Below are 17,916 nucleotides of genomic sequence, written 5' to 3'. Positions count from 1 at the left end.
ACTCGAGGCAGGACTTTGCTTTTGCTCTGTTTGTGGAAATGGGTGTGTGTATTTGGGTGTGTTTGGGTTTTTAGCATTGGTTTTATATGCTCTAAAATAAGCAACTTGCAAGGCTGCTTGCTTTATGGAGATACACAACATACATAATTTCTCACCAACAGCCCAAGGCAGATCATGCAAGGTCATTTGCTAAGATGTTGGAGTGCTAATACATGGTATGCATGGGCACCTTTTACGGGTATCACACACACCTACTTGCCTGGAAGCAAATCAGTAACTCCCTACACCAAAGCCTGCGTTTGCTCATATTAGAGGAGGGATGGTGCCCTAGGGAGGGCCACAGGCATTCCATTACTTAGGATCAGCGCCTGAGCAAAATGGAAAGGCTGCTAAAAATAAGCAACATTTGCTCATTGCTATAAATAACAAAAGCGAGAGAGAAAGAAAAACAGAAAGAGAACAAGATGAAAATGAAAACTGGCCCCAGACCAGGCCTCGCAGAATGACTAGTCACCTCCTCATTGCCAGTTCTGTCACCATCTCCAGTATGGGCAAGATACTTTCCACTGCCAAGTGCCCTCAGCTTCTTTCCTGAGAGGACCATTACTTGCAGATTCACAGTGGCTTGAGCGTAGGAGGTAGCACCCGCAGCACGCACCTCTTTCCCTTTGGGCAGGAGTTTCAGGGCCTGGACATGTTGAAATAAGGACACAGCACTTCACAAGCCAGTGCAAAAATGCCAATGTGATCACTGCAGTAGCTTGTAAAGCAAGTACTTGCTTTATCTCTGTTTTGAGGAAAGGTGGGGGAAGGGAAAGGGTTGCACTTCCATAAAGCTATCATCATTAAAAACTTTATCCTCTCTTTAATAAAGTAGAAATAACTTTTGGATTCCCATTTTTCTAACAGACTTCCCTAGCAAATAGTTCCCAGAGCACACTTGGCTGCCTATTCTCAAGTACTAAAGTTGAGTACTAAGAAGTACCTATCTATATTTGGAGGAAAATAAGACGACTAAGCTAATAAAAAATTCGCCCTTGTCCTGTATTCCTAAAAGCACTGTACACCCTCATGGCACCAGACGTTTCAGGGTGGGTTGCCTTTTTATATAACTGGAAAGTTTAAAGCCACATATGCTTCTGGTTACTTTTCATTTTAGGCTCTCAGTTTATAAATAGGGATAAAAGTTGAGAACCAGCTTCCAGGTAACACACTCAATCTTTACTCTGCCCCTATTTCATGTGTTCTATTGTAACGCGCACACACACACACAAAAAAAAAAGGTCTATTAGCCCTATAATTAAACAAATAATGGTATTAACAACTCCCACTCACCACCTTAAGCAGGTTTAGCTGGGAGAGCTGAAGCAGCTGTCTCTGTCCTGTGTCTCTGCCAGAGGTCACCATCCTGCGGCAGGATCAGCTGATCCTCCTGGATAAACTCCTGAGCAAGTGCAGTCTACAGGCTGCAGCATTAACGTAAACCACCTCCAATTTCAGTTTACTCTAGCAGTAACCTCCTAGAAAAATAAAAGGGAGGAAACCTAAGGCTGGTAACTGTTTCATCTCTTAGTATGAGACAAATCAACCTTTGATTACATTTCAAAGCCCTAAAAAACAGAACAGTCAAGAGGTTTATAATAATGTTCTGGCTTGCCATGAATTAACATGGATTCTCGTAATGAAAAAGGTCACTAGCATAACCATTGAAATGCACTGCTAAAATAAGAGCTAAGAAAGGTCCTCTACGCATACCTGGATAGGTATGTGTAAACATTTTCAAAAATAGCTATAGCTGTTAACGCTATGAAATCAAGCTATTTCCAAACCTAGGACTAGGACAGATTTGGGTATCTCCATATAGCTCCAACAATGTTGCAATACCCAAACTATCACAGCTACAGTATGAATTCTCAAACAGTAGAAAGACAAGAGAAGGACAAGGTTCCTACTCCAGTGAGGCTATTTTTCATGTCAGGCCAACAGATGATTGGCTCGAAAGCTATCAATATCTCTTTGGCATCCAAAGTGGAGATACAAATACTTATAGCAGATTTGCTTACTGGTAACTATAGAGAAAACAGCAGGTGGTTACAGTTTAGTTTCTGGCGCACACATTTCGCACTGTCAAATTCACACGAAACACAGAAAGATGTTGGTTTTGAGTAACGGTGTGAATGAGGAGAGTGCTAAACAGTAGGTATACCTTGAAAGCAGGAAAATAACAAAAAAGTGCCTTGTGCAGGGCACATGTGCACACATAGTGCACTCCATAGTGCAGGGAATGTGTGCAACAAGATTAAAAAATGAGGGCAAGATTTATTATGCTTAGTCTAGGGTGTGAAGCTAAGGCAATTGATGCTGGGAAGTGGGGGAAGACTGAAGAATGAACTTTCAAAAGGAGAATGATCTGTGATATCTGGACGGGTTTTGGTTTACAATAGTTGAGCCACACTTAAGTGGCTGCAATACCACAAAGTCCTGGTATAGGTGCATTGTGCTGAGATGAGAGGATCTTCTGTTGTGGCTTTCACCACACTGTCCTAGCCTCCTACGTACAGTTGGCACTGATACAGCTCCAGCTAGCCCCAAGTCATCAAACCCTGACACAACCATCTCGCGCACCCCTCTCATGCCACCCTTCCCAACAATGTAGGCAAGCCCTTTTCCTCTCAGTCGCGTTTGTAACTGAGCGTTTCCCTGCAGCTGAGGTAAATTCAAAGCAGGTATATCTGTACAGAGATGAGCAGAATCTGGTGCCTAACACATAAAGCCTGCTCAAAGTCAGCTGCTAAAACTGCCACGCTATGTTTTCAGGACTATCTTGTTTAAGTGATCCAGAAACACTGTGAGTACAAGAGAAGAGGAGAGGGAGTGTGACACGGCTGGCTTGAGGCACACGTGGCAAGGGCAGGCACGGAGCCAGCCAGCTCCCTAAAGGCAGGGGAGCCAGCCCCCCTCACGCCCGAAGCAGCTCTCCCTGCTATTCCTGTCACCGGCTGCTCCACAAAGCCTCTGCCAGCCTGCAGAGGAGGGCACAGGCACACGATAAGGATAAGCTGGAACTGAAACAAGATGGAACCAAATTAATTTCCCTTTGCATGACCTATGCACTAGATATTCTGGCATCTCAAAAGGCACAAAGAGAAACCCCTGGAGTAAGCAGGGCCCTGTGTCAGCAAAACTTTTCATTTCTCACCTGAAACAGTAGGCTGGCAGAGCTGTGAAGGGAAGGATTACTCACTGTTTCCAACATGGTACCACATGTTTAAGAGATGACTATGAAGGGCCAGGGAGAGTATTCATCTCATTTTCATTTCTTCCTCCTTTAAAATAACTTAGAGTGCACAATGAAGCATGAAAGGTGCCATTTCTGCTCTCCAAAAAAAAAAAAAAAAAAATCAATACAGGGAGAGAGAGCCCACTGGTAAGGCAACACTTCTACTATGGAAAACACTGTGGATGATCAAAGAGCAAATACGAAGAGATCATCACAAGCATCAAGAAAATAGAAACCAAGCAAGAAAAGGATTTATCTTCTATTGCCTAATGTAAGAAGTTCAATCAAGCAAAGAAAAATCCCCATATTTTTAATTGTATTCAGTTAAGAATTGAGGAAGATCTGAAAATACATTTAAAAACGAAGGTCACCAAATCTGACCTTCTGTATTCAACAACCAACGAAATTTCCTCCACTTAAACTTTTGTCCATAGCTTTTACTTGTTGCAACTTTTTTATTAAATATTTCAGCCAACAAAAGGAAATAGCAAAACCAGAAAGAAGACAAGACATTCTTCTTCAGGGAAACTGGAAACTAATTCAGCAAAGTGGGTCAAAGGAAAAATACAAACCCATCCTGCAGTTTAACTTTAGCCAGAAAGTACTAGTCTACACACAGTTCTTGAAGCACTTAAAAGATAGCTCAATTTTTTTTAGATTTAGGAGGACAACGCAGGCTGCCAGGATTTCAACTCTGGCGCCCTGCATAAGCTTCTCTCTTCATGGAAAACATAATAGCTCAGGTTAACTTCAGATACCTGTAGTTTCTTTATGTAAATACTGCTACCTTTTCTGGTGACCTACCCTGTGCTATGCAGAAGCACATCAAGGAAGGAAGACCCAGAAGACCCAGTAGAGAGAAAGCAGAACAGTCACCCAATATGGACAAATAGGCCAGCATCTGGGACCCAGGAAAAGGCTACGCTAATAAAATAACATAGTGGCAAACACATGTATTTGCCAAAGATCATATAGGTCCCTTTCCACCTATTTTGAGAAATGCAGGAACCTTTTATCTATTTATCCACTAAAGGTGCAGTTTAAAGAGAGGTACCTGACAAAGTAAGGGCAGGAGAGGGCTGAAGGTCAGGAAAAGCGCCAATGACAAACCATCTCCCTCCTCTAAATGGGGCTGATGGTGGCTTTAGTTGCATTACAAGGGAGCAAAGCAATGGAAGAAGCTCTCCCTCACAGCGGGATTAAAAGATATTGTAAACAAGATGGGATTGTGCATCTGCGTAGTCCTCAGAGAGGGGAAAGTAGCTAAACCAGGATAAAAGAAGAATAAAAGAGTGGTACCAGAAGGGTGTAGGGGAAGAGGGTCAAGGGTGTGGAGCAGGGGTTGCCTATTCCAGGAACATACAGCTGGGAAAGGTTCCTGCTGGCTGTAAGCATCACCACCTACTTGCCAGGTGGCTGTTTTGAGCCAGGCTCTTCTAGGGGGTACTGGCAGCAGCAGCAGGTGCACCAGTGAGGCAGGGGAGACCTCATCACGGGCCCTTTTTTGTCAAACTGTGACACTCCATGGCCATGTCTCATGCTTTCTCCTTCACAGCAAATCTCAAGGAGAAAATGTTTACAGTAAGTAAAACCTTTGAAAGGAAACCACAAGTATTGAGGAGGACTGTTTGCAGTCATCAGACTTGTGCCCCATTTTATGTCTACAAATGCAAAGTAAATGAGAGGTGATTTGGCAGTGGTGTGAAGAGGCTATCCCTCTGAAACTCCAACCTTTCCCTCAGTTTCAGATCATGCCATGCCTCCTATTTTACTTTCAAACAGCTAACTGGCAGAGAAGACCGTGATGTAAGCTAGTAAGCTAGAAAATCAGCTCTAGCCAACTGTGAAGTCATTCGTTCTTTCTATTTGCAGTCTCTCCTTTGCTGAAACATAAAACTTGGTACAAGTCAGCATATTTCACCACATTTAAAATTATAACAAGGGCAAAGGCACAAAGAAAAATATCACTAATGCAAAAGATGAACAGAAATCCAGTCTAGGGACAATCATAGCAGAAGAGCAATTTAGTATATCTGAACTACTTTACTACCATCTTTCATTTTCTAGTTCTAGTCTAGCCCTTTTACTCTCAAAAAAAAAAAAAACCAACATTGTAATCTTTTGCTATAGATGAAAAAACCAAATGAACACAGCCCACGCACCAAACTAACCTTTCTTCATGCTGTTTTGTGGAATAAGACTTTTTCTGCAAGCTTTAAGTACCTCTATATGATTAATAGCAAAATAAACACTACTTGCCAAATAAATCTGCACTAATCTAATCTAACAGCATCTAACCACTCTCTGTGTTTCCCTATTGTTATACCCCTATGGAATGATTTTGCTAGCCCTCCCCTAAACCCATTGCTTCCTGTATATCCTGCATCTCAAAGGTATGCAAATGAATCCTTAACACCTTTTCCCCCCTCCTTTGACACATACACTTTTTTTTTTTAAAACAGGCTAGAAGCAAACACACATGTATTTATTTACATTGTGATAGTCTCCAAAGGCCCCATCCAGCACTGTGGTTAGAGCTAACAACCGATCAGTAAAGCAAGTCCAGAGTTCAAGCAGAAGCAATCAATGTGCTGAGCTCACACGCTGGCAAACGCTGGCATGTGGGTACCCGCAAAGCAGAGAAGTGCTCACCGGACTCCGGCAACACTGCGAGTTGTAATTGCTTCCTCCACTAAATTGCTTGGTATTTGAGGTATGGGAATCTATTTCCTCTTAAATAGGGCTTCTACCCTCTACATTGCCATAAAAACCAGTTTCCATCACCTCTGTCAATGTATACAAGCTATTACGATAACTGGGCGCAACCTTTATTCCCAGTCAGTTAAATCTAGGCAGGTAGGCAAGCGTTATTAGAACAAAGCCAAAAAACACTCAACCAGATGGAAGTCCCATTTCTTGACTTAGATAAGACACAAAAAAAAGTCAAAGGTAGCATTTTCAAACGTAAGGGCAAACGGTGGGCCCCTAAATCTGTACTGGGACACACCAATTAAAGGCCCACTTCTCTTTAGGAATGCATTTCAGTTAAATAGGATCATTTTGGTCTACTAAGCTCTATTTCGGTTAAAACCCAGGCAACATTCCTATGAAGCAGTCTGCAAACTTTAACAGCAAAGCACAGCACCTAGTTCCACAAGGACTGCCCACCACAGGAAAGTACAGGGCTGTCACTGCTGGCTGAGAGATCCTTGTGTCCCCTTATGACCCGGTTACTCCCACCAAGCCCAGAAAGGGTTCGGCAATTGCCACTCTTGCCAGCACTGCCTCTGGCAAAACTTGGTGCGATAATCAGCCTGCACCGCTGCCTTTGCTGCACAAACCACATCCATACATCTGTCTAAATAACCGTAGAGTCACTTTTTCTTCCTGGTTGTGTGATACAGCTTCTGAAAATGCATCCTTTCAGGACAGATAAACAAGCAGCCAGGCTGGCTCTAGCATAAACCAGAGGACTGCCCTGCCTAATCTCCATGTCATCACACTTGATTGTAAAAGGTGATGATCAAAACAGCAAGAGCTGTCAAGGGTTAGTTTTGCCATGGGGTTTACCTAGTGGGAATCTGTAAGAAAATAAATCCAGGCTTCAGGTGAGAATGCCAAACTGTGTCAGTGATGTTAGGCAGGGGTCACTCAAGTGCCCTTTCCACACTTAAAAGAATTTAAGCTTGCATTTGTATTGGAGAAGGGAGAAGGGAGGAAACTTACAGCTGAAAAAAGAGATTATTCCTCAGTTTTGGGGCCAGGAGATGTCTACCAGGTGAATACAAAAGACCTTTCCGCTTCCATAATCAATCAAAACAGGCACTTCAGGAAAAGTGGGCAACTCCAGATGTTCTCCTGAACCACCTGCAAATATTCAAGCATATTTAGGTTGATTTAATCAGATGGCCAGTAGAAAGAATCATCCTGCTCTTGCAAGCAATTTACTGTGTGGCCTTAAATAAACCACTTGCAGCTGATCAATATTAGAGAAGAAGAAAGTTTTCTGCTTCTTTTCTTTTTGTGTGTAGAGGCATTATACGAAAACAGGCAGAAATACTGGCTGTTAACCAGGGCCTGTTAACCAAGGGGGAAAAAAGTAGAAAAAAAAAATGTTGATACTACTTTAGCTATAGGGAATCTTCACTTCCTCAGGTTTGGAAAGAGATTTTTAAATGAGATCACTGTACCATAAAAGACCCCTGCAAGTAAGTGAAAAAGGGGAATTTTTAGTTGGACCTGATGATGGGTATTACTCCAAACTAAAACAAATATCTGAGAAAGTACTTGAAGAAAAGTTTTCATTAGAGAAATTAGGCATTCTCATAACTCAGAAAGAAGAGAAACAGCCACCTAAGAGCTTGACAGAAAATGCAGTGATCCTCTCCCTTGCCTTTGAAGGTCAACTTTATTCTTGGTGATACTGTCCCTCTGTAGAAGGGATGAGCAAGCAAAAATGCATCATATGCATCTGCGGATCTTCTGTACAGAACTAAGTTTCCCATGAGGTTCCTTGGGTTTTCTTCCCACTTATCAGATATTGATACTTCTCTGCAGGTCCAGAAACCAGATGATTTATATAAAGTAGAATGTACGTGTCTATAACCTTATCTAACCAGTAAAAGATGACTCTGCCCGTAGATCTGCTTTTAAGAACTGCCCTTTGAACTAGGCAGCACCACAGATGGATCAAAAAACCCTGCATGAAGTGCAAGATACAACTGGATCACAACATGAAATTGGAATTTCTGAGGCCCCTTTCCCTGCACCCCCAGCACTGTGCTCACGCCCTATAGATAAGCATAAGCTGCAGTACAAAGCACAGTTGGCAGCTAATTTGGATTTAGCCATTTCACACTTGCGAGCCAGGGATTCAAAGCCAAATACCCTGGCCCCCTCCTACTTTCCAACACAGAAACAATTTAAAACAGATCTAACACCTATGTAGTACTGATTTGGTTATCTTCAAAATCCCCATTGTTCTGTTTAAAGAGCATATCCTCCTAGAATAGCCTCCTTTTGATAAACAACTCCTTCTGCATGTCAGCCAAACAACAGTTTTGGTCTTTATCACAAGTGGACCAGCAGCAGAAACAGTGTGTGGCGAAGCGGGGGAGGAGGGAGCTTTATCTGAAAACAGAGTTCATTGTCAGCTGGACTTTAGACTCAGGTTTTTAAATAGGTTTTGGAATGTGGATATGAAGCAGTTAAAAGAACCCTACCTCCAGCCCTTAAATGAAGAAACCTTTATTCACAGGCTTAAAACCATAGGAGAACCTCAGGTACTGGGGTGGTTTTTGTATTGTACACAAATGTTTCTTGTATAAGAAGGTCAAAATATACAGGAAACAAAATATTAATTCCTCGGGGGGGGGAGGGGGGGGGATTGGGGAACCAAACCCAAACCAATTTCTTACATAGAATGCATAACATCAAAGAACCCAGTTTAAAAAAGAAAAAAGTTTCAAAAAAGGGATGATGAAATTTAATTTTTTAAAAAAACCTATAAAAACAGATATATAATTTTAAAAGGTTGTGTAGACCAGAGATTTCTGTGCCTTTTACACAGTTTGTAGGAAACAGACAGAGTTGCTATAAGTTATTGATACTTTTTTACATTCCAAGTATGCATTTGGTAGAATGCGACCATTTCCAAAACATTAGTTTTATGAAAAGTATTAACTCTTTTCAGTGCAATGTCACTGGTATGAATCTATAATGACACTACACAGTTTGATTGTATATTTTACTTCAAATATTCCCTCAGCATGGCTGAAAATAGTTTAACTTCTTCAGTTCTTAGGACTAGTTGGTGTATGAGTGTGATTACACACTCTCTGCCACCAAAAAAACCCCACCAAACTTCTTATTTTGTGTGTCTCATTAGCAAGCTACCCTAAGAAAGCTGATCTTCAAAAAGCTGATATGACTGACTAGCAATCATCAGCCTGTGTGGGAAACAGTGAAATGGAAAAAATGTACACCAAAACATGAAAAGTGATGACCAAAGCAAAATACAGCCTAAATACCATTTATAGTCTAGCTTCTGGAAATCATGCAATTCTCATAATATCCATGTATTTTGCTTGGATAAAATATCCAAAAAAACCTGCATAAAATGTTCTTGTAGTTAAAAAAGGGGCAGTATTCCTACCATAGTTTTATGTTAAAAAATGCTCTTCCGTCCTCAAGCTGCCAGGGAAACCACATCACTTTGTTTTAAAATGTTTGCTGAAAAGCCATAAGTGGCCTAAACAGCACAAACTTCAACATCTTCAGCAGTGCTATCTCCTGTCAGGATGAACTGACAGCACACCCAGGCTGTGGAGTGACTCTGGCTTGCACAAAACAGGCTAGACCTAGGATAAGACGGTTGAATTCGGAAAACATCAGCTGGTTTGTAGGTTTGCCACAGATAGAGCATCTGGACAATGTTAACTGTGGCATCCTGTAAACATCCTGTAAACACCGGCTGGACGATGATAGAGTATAACACAGGCAACAAAGTGACTGTGTAAGACTGTTATCCTCTGTTTCGGTGGTAATCAGATGGCATAGCCAAATGTCCTGCCTGTGGAAACAAGCTCTGGAAGTAGTTAAAGTGTTTACAGCACAGTCTGCAACAGATAAAGAGACAAGATGCTCTTCAAAAGTCAGAAAAATCTATCCAAGCATAAGGGTTTTTTTCTCCTGTTCAGCACCAAGAGCCAGAGATCCCTCAAACACAACTCCTGCCAGGACTGGCTTTTTGGCACATTTCCAGTGTTAGGGGCTGGCAACACTGGGCAAAGCCTTGGTCTACTAACATCATATGGCAAAGCTCCCCACTGGTCAAAGAGGTGAGAGAAGTTCTCAAAAAATCTTGCATATAAGGCAATAAGCTTTTCAGGTCTTGTTATTACTATTTAAATAGGCCAACCAGCCTATATGTACATACATATATTCAAGTCAACAAATGAAATGGGAAAAAACTTTCAGATAACTGTTGTGCAATTGACAGGAAGGAACTAATGCTGATTTTCTTTTTACTAATGAGTTTCAATGCATCTTGGTGGCAAATGTAAAATATTGCTTCAGCTGTATTTCCTAAAGAAATACAAGTTAATTCCATTTACTCAGAGTTCCATACTGATAATATGAGTGGCAGCAAGGATTCACAGTTGCTGAACTGATCTTCCTATCATTTACAATCATCAAACTTCCTTGTAATGACCACAGTAATTGGTCCTGCAGAACAACAGCTGTTTTAAATCCATTTTGGCTAGCCTTTGCTGCAGTATGGTGGTTGAATGGAAGACCATGACGTCTTCATATGACCAGTCTCCGGAAGTTCTACCTGGACTGCTGATGAGCACTCACCCACAATACAAGAGCCTAGTCTGTGCAGCTCATGGAAAACTTCATAAGTTATAAAAAAGATGCATGTAACTTCTATAAATGTAACTATTGTTTATGCTTGTAAAAACCTAGAAATCTGCTATTATAATGAGGACAGTTGGCATTTTATGTTCCTCTCTGATTCAACTGCAAGAAAAGTTACAAACTACCTACTTTTGCAGAGACTCCTTGTTTTCACATGTTTGGGTTTTGAGCTCGGATTTTGGTTTGGTTTTTTTGAAATTGAAACAACCTACATTCAAATAAAGCAGATGATTGTTCTCCATGTAAAAAAAGATAAATGTTTTCCATCTTTTAAAGCTAGCTATAACTGAAAGGAACTTAGAAACCAAAAAAGGATAAAAGCAAGAGATTTCTTTTTAAGGAAAAATAACAGATTTACCTAGTAAAGGAAAGATTTAAATGTAAGGACTTTGAGCAGCATTGCAGGAAAAAACAGTCTATGCATTCATGCTATCATGCTGCAGACATAAAAACATGCATGTAGGAATTACATGCAGACATGTCACTGAGGAAAACTAATACTGTGACATGGAATTAAACAGAGAGATGGAAATTAGCTCCAGACTAAAGGTAGGGAGGAACAGTTTTAGACCTAGGGCTTTGACAGCATGCAAGCTCAGGATCATCAAGATTGCCGTGAAGGGAATCTGGATTAATTTTAATACACAGAACAACTCCTTTAAGGAAATACCACAGAAATATGTAGGCCCATCAGATAGAAGGGGGGATTCCAGCAAAAATAGAGTTCCCTGTTCTCAATGTTCCTTGGTGCAGCTTCTAAAAAATAAACATTTTTCTCCCACTTTCCCTTACTTTTCTTTTTAACAAATTTGCAAATGCTTATGAAAAGAAAACAGAGACGAGATTGCATCTGGTTTGTCTATGGCGCCATTTGTTGCTATAGGGAGACTGGCTGAAAAAGGTGATGAGTGGTAAGTTGGTGAATGATATTAATAGAGAAACAATAGACAAATTGCTCTCAATGTTGTGGTTAACCCTTTAGCGTTCACATTTTGGTTTCTCCCTCTTCTTGAGGACACTCAAGCAGAGGATAATAATTGCATCTCCCTGCACAAGCTGCTAACTGTTCTCCCCTCCAAAATGTTAGTATTTTCCTCCTTTTCACTTCCATGAGCACTGTGTATGTAAAAACACTTTTGAAAGCTGGGAGGAAACAACTCAATGAAATGTTATGGTTTTTTCCTTATTCAGGTCTTTAAGCAGAACCAAGCAACATTTCATACTTCAGTAAAAAGGATGATTTGTACCTTCAGCATAAGTCAAACATCACCTAGTGTACTTTTTCGTGAAAGTGTAGATGGAGAACGCATAGATTTAAAAGAAAAAATGCACCTCTGATATATATCAAGTAAACAGAGGGCTGAAGCATGCAAACCACTAGGTACTTATTGTAAAGACATAACTGTTGGATGCAAAGAGTATCCCTTCAAGAGCTTTTAATAAAGGCAAGAAAAGGCCACATAAAAATGATTTGCAGTTTCCCAGTGAGCACATCAATTTACTTAATTAAGTATTGCTTTCAAAGTTGCAGTCACAATAGCTCTTGTCCCTTGCCAGTTGCAGTAAGAAAGATACATTGAACAAGGATGTCAGCTGAATACTAGCATTGATATTAATGCCAACTGTCCAAAGCCTTGCCAAGTCGCTGACGTTTAGAGCAAGGACTCCCTCTTTTTCAGCTCTTTTTAAGGCTTTCTCAAAGTACTGAAATTCAAGAAGCCCATTTTTGTGCATTTTGTGGAGACATACAAGACCTTATATTTTCAGACAGGACAAGATCCATCTACCATGCTGAGTTTTTTTTAATGGAAAGCATTTGTGTCACAAATTATTTTTGTTTTCATTGCTAACTACCAAATTTTGGTCCCACGTTTTGTTTCATTAGATTTAAGCTCACTTTGCAAGTGCACTCATATTTTAGTTCAGATTCAAAAAATAAATCTGCCCTTCCCAAAAATGCCAGTCATTCTCTGAAATTAATCTCCCACATCCAGATCACTGTAGCTTGACACCTACATTTTTTTTCCTTAGTTTCTTATTTCTGCACAGGACATGGAAACTCAGATGCATTCCATGAAGTAGATTTCTGTAGTTTTGCCTTCATTCTCAACTCCAGCCCACTGATTTTTTTGTAGAAGAAATAGTTGCTTTCTCCTTCATCTAAAAACTGTGATTCTAAGGAAGGGAATAGTCTCAGGACAAAACCAGTTTTGAGCAATGGTGTCATTCTGCAGCTCCCTGAGCATCTGAATCAAAAGGTAAGATCTCACAAAGAGCAGCGAGAACAAACCTCCCCACCACCATCACCTCTCTTCTTTTTTGCTTTCGGTGATAGGGGCATAAAAAGTAGCAATAAAATCTGTCCAGTGGCACTGGATGTAAAGGATGTTACACACCCCCATGGAACCTGTTCAGTTGCCAGCAGGCTTAATATTGCCTTCAATTCCTCCAAAACACAAATTGCATCAGTGACATTCCTTGTAAGTGGGTGCCTCAGCCCAGACTCTTGGTGGGGCTGTCTTGGTCCTTGTGGGCTTTAAAGGTAAGATGCGTAAATAATTGGTTACTAATCGTTCTCGTTGTTGTCAATTTCATTCCAGAGGCAACTGCATTTTAACTTTGATATACTGAACGTGTGCAGCCAAGACTTGTGTATTGTCAAAATAAATGAGTGGAATTTTGACGTTTTCCCCTTGACAACCTCAAAATTCGCTCCTGCACTATCATTCTGTCCAAAGTCAAATTTATAGGGAGCATATACAAAGTAGAAAACCGTGCCCTTCTGAATTTATATTCAAGGACTCTTTGTTTGTTTGTTTTGTTTTTAAGACACCTTCAGTTAATTGTATGTTAATGCCTAATATCAGACAAGTAAGCTAATTATGTTTTTGGGTATAAACAAAATTATTTTATATTATAAGGTCTAATCTATATTTGGAAATTTGTATTATAGGACACATCATTACTAACTTATTGACTAAAGGTTTTCCTTAAAGAGTAGTGACCTTCTAAATAGCACAATGTGTCAAGACTCATTTATAGTCAATTATATTTTAGTGTAACACTAACAGACCATGCCCAATAAAAACCCAGCATTATTAAAAGAAGTCCAAAAAAAGTTCCAAAACTGGTCCTGAATTCCTAACACACACATATAGGTCTTTAAAATAATATTTCAACTCAACTGAAGCAGCAGCTTATTCTCATAGCCTTACTATCTGCCTTGGGGTTAGTCTATTAAGCAGAGTTAGAGATTTAATTTTCAAATGTTTAATCTAAATGCCACCTCAAGATTGGAACAAATGTCACTGTGCTGTACAGCCATGGGAGAGGAGAGAAAAAAATATCTGAACTGTCATTCTTCAGACCTACTGTCGTCAGAAGGAGCAGAGAGCACCGAACACCTCATAAGCCTGAGTTCTGCTTTTTAATTTAATTACAACTGTAATTTTACTCAGAAAACAAAAAACAATAACTGAATGTCTTCATGATTCCCTAGTGCATAAGTTGCACGTTGCATGTTTTCTCCATTGCTTTGTCCAGGCCTCCAAAGCCTTAGAGAGACTGTTGCACCATTTCTTGAGGCATTTATCTCAAAGTTTCAATGGCAAACCAAATAAGAGGCAGAGAATAAAAGGGACTGTAACAGCAGAGGGTGATTCTCTCTGTTGTGTAACATCACAGCTTGAAATTATAATTAAATTAGTCATACAGAAAAAAGCAAACTTATAAATCATATTACATGTAAAAATGCTTCGTATTCTTAAAGAACTCTTCATATCCCAGTGAATTCATGAGCCAGTTTTAAGTGACTCCCACCACAGACCAAAAGAGGTTGGATTGAACAAATGTGGGAATGAAGGAGCAAGTGTTAAGTGTTTGAACTTACAGGTGTGACCCGGTGCCTTCAGCATTATGAGCATCACCTAGTAGGTATATATTGGGAGCTCTTTACTGCTGCATTTTTGCCACTTGCCTGCAATGCTGGCTAACATTTGACTGATACATTATTTTACAAGGAGAAACAGAAATCATTCTCATCCTGATGGCCCAGCTAACATACCAAGTGCTCAAATCATTCTTTTGCATCTAGAGTTCCTTCTATTTTTTTCTGCTAAGAGACTATAAAACCATCTCCACATTTTTCTTTTATAAGCAAAAGTCTTTCCATAAATCATCAAATCTGCTTTTCTCCCCCAAGATCTACATACAGCCCAGCAGATCCTAACATCTGGCACTGCACCATTTAATCAATCCTGGAAACTGCCCTTTATTGCACACTGAAATAGAGAAAGACTAACAGCCTTTATTCAATGTAGTGCAATTGGTCACTATTACTTACTTAAAGAGTCTTTCATGTGCTCCAGGCACTGTTCACATGCAATGCAGCTGCGCTGTGTAACATGCTGGAAGGCAGCAGCTAACTGCGCAGTTGTGGAGAAAGAAGAATGTAGTGACTCAGGACAAAAACCCAGCTCACCCAGAAAATGCTACGGGCTCTTGAATGTTTACACAGAGCAGACAGACCTTTTCTACTTTGTTGTTTCCAAGGATACATCAGATGGCCTCATGCCACAGCAAAAGCGTAAATTTTGTTTCTCTTCTTCCAAAAAGTAAAGGGTTGAATCAACCATTGCTACAGGTCCTGCAGTCCCAAGGAGTCTGTAGTTTTTCAAACCTAAAACTGAGAGGCTTTCAAGTAGCAGCAGCTTCTTCGTACACACACACTTAAAAAAAAAAAAAAAAAAAAAGCAGTTCTTTCAATATAAACTGCTCTTGAGAGCTCTACATTGTGCTAGGGCTTCTCTATTCATCCTTCTTATTTTTATCAAGCAAGGATGACTAATGTGCTATTGTGATGCACTGTTCTCAGAAATGTGGCCAACTGAGGCTTCTTCTACCATAGTTCCATGGGTGTTTAACATTAAAAAAGAGAGCTCAGCCGGCGCAATGGGTAAGTCATTACACCCTGCTTTAAAACAACAGGCCCTATGCATAAAGCATGCTCTTATGCAAATCTGACCTACATAATGTTGAAATCTTCCAGCGTCAGGAAGACTTCAGAAGTAATCCCATGTGTCCCATAGCTGTAAAACTGGTGTTACTTTAGCACCACAGGAAGCACCGCATCTGCCTCAGCCAGCTCGCCATGGCATGCTCCAGCCCTCTCGCTGCCTTCCCAGGTCCTACAGTTTGGCCAGGAAGTTTAGATGGGACAAACATCTTCATAACCATTCATCCTATGCCAAGAAATGCTCTTCCAGCTCAGTGTACACACAATTTAACCACCTGGGAAGGACTGTGACAACTCATTATGACAAACACACACAAAAAAAAAAAACAAAAAACAAACAAACAAACAACAATCAAAAAACCACACTCTAGATTGTATATACGAGATCTACATGAAACTGCTGACTTCAGCTGGGCCAGGGTTTTACGCCTTATCCCTACAGAACTGCTGAATATTCATTCAGGCCCTAAGGTATAAAGACCAAATGACAGCCCGGAGCATGAGCCATAAGGAAGACAGTATTGTTTTGCTATAAGAATACTTCAAGCCATTCCTTGAAAAACAGAGCCTTGAGCACAATTATACCGTGTTGCTGACCTCATACACGATGGCCAGAGTATTTTAGATAGATTCTGCTCCTGCAACTTTTACTGAATTTAAAGTATTTCAGTTTGAGCAAAGGCTTGATTTCTCTAGACTGAAACCTGTTAACTCTTTGCTTTGAAAAAAAATTACATTAACTTTCAACTTTGTAAACCATTTTTCAGTCCAGGATAATTACTTTTCTGGAACACAAGGACATGAAAAAATACATTTTCAAGATGGGCTTCTATCCCAAAATCCATCTAGTCTTTTCAACTGATCATGTAGGTCAGTAAAGTTTGTTGTAGCAAAAGCTGTTAGCTGTCATTTCACGTTCTGAGACCAATTTTTCACTCTTTCTGCCAAAGGTACCCTTGTTTCCCCGTTTCTTTTGCAGAAGACTTACAGTTTCAAACCCCGCTCTAAAACTAGACACTTCCACACAGAAAAGGACTTCTTACTTTTGACTGTGACATGCACATGGGCCTATGCTTATCTGTATAAAAAGGTTATTAAAAGAGCATTTTTGAATAGTACTAGGTATTCTTAAACACATTGCGCAGCCACAGTAAATACAATCACTTTATTCATCTCTTCATGGAAAGCTGACATTTATTCATGCCTTGTTAACCTAAAAATCCTTCCAGCATACTTATCATCATTCACTGTCTTTGTGATTTAAAAAAAGAAAATTTTCTTACCCTAATCAAAGGCATGAAATGCTTCTCTGAATCATATTATTAAACGACACATGCCTCCACCTTATAAGGATGCCTTATAAATTTTCTTCCTTGTAAAGAGCAGGAACAAAGGAACAAAAGGAATAAAAATGTTAAATTAGATTAAGTTGACTAATCTTTTGGGTCCAAATTAGCTTATCTGAGACTTGGAAATATACTACTATGTCACAAGATAGAAATTTGAAAAGTTGTCAGTCTCAAAACAACTGGCAACTAAATGTGTTGCTCAGAAAATTGGTTGCTCCTGAAGTATCTTTCAAAGAACAGAAGCAAAAGATTGAACCTAATTCAAAACACAGATTTAAATTCTGTCCTCCATACTAGGAATATCCATATGATATTCCACACGTGCCCTAAAACAACACTTTTTCTGACTTCTGAAAATGTCTTCCTTTGGAAGGAAGATTGTGAATAATAAAATCCCCAGGACATATCAAAAGAGAAAAATTTAGCAGCAGGAAGAGTTTCATTCCAACTATCCAGGCTTGAAAAGAACAAATTTATAGTGAGATCCTCCTTGGTAGTATGCATTCATGTAATGCATTTCTTTGACACATATTTTATACTAAAACTTTGCTGCAAATAAATATATCCAGAAATTCTAAGGAGGGGTTTTTTTCCCCCTCTTCTTTTGCTCTGGCTTTCACCTAACAATCTTGATCTGAAGTAAGAAGGTGCCAAGGCATATAGAAACTAGTCTTTTGTCTGGTTCTAAGTTTGACTGTATTTCACTGACTTCTCTTGTGGTGACATCGAGAAGGCTAAGAACAAATTATTTAATAACAATCTTGGCTAAAAAGACTATAAAAGGTTGAAAAAGTTCTTACTGTGCTTGCTGAACAAACAGACAACTGCTCCCTTCATGGGCTAGCACTGGT

General features: G+C 39.9%; 1 long non-coding RNA gene across 1 annotated transcript in view; it reads right to left on the bottom strand.

Annotated features, from left to right (window-relative positions):
- The window catches only part of LOC308072137, a 138,839-nt gene that overhangs the window by 52,416 nt on the left and 68,507 nt on the right, over positions 1 to 17,916 (bottom strand). Inside the window, exon 4 of the long non-coding RNA XR_013931509.1 lies at positions 1 to 17,916. This exon is cut by the window's left edge and continues 44,929 nt beyond it. This is a non-coding gene — a long non-coding RNA (uncharacterized lncRNA).

This window comes from Falco punctatus, assembly GCF_963210335.1.
Source record: "Falco punctatus genome assembly, chromosome: 12".
Classification (NCBI taxonomy): domain Eukaryota; kingdom Metazoa; phylum Chordata; class Aves; order Falconiformes; family Falconidae; genus Falco; species Falco punctatus.
Note: the sequence above shows the minus strand (reverse complement) of the source record. Positions and strands in the feature narration are given on the sequence as shown.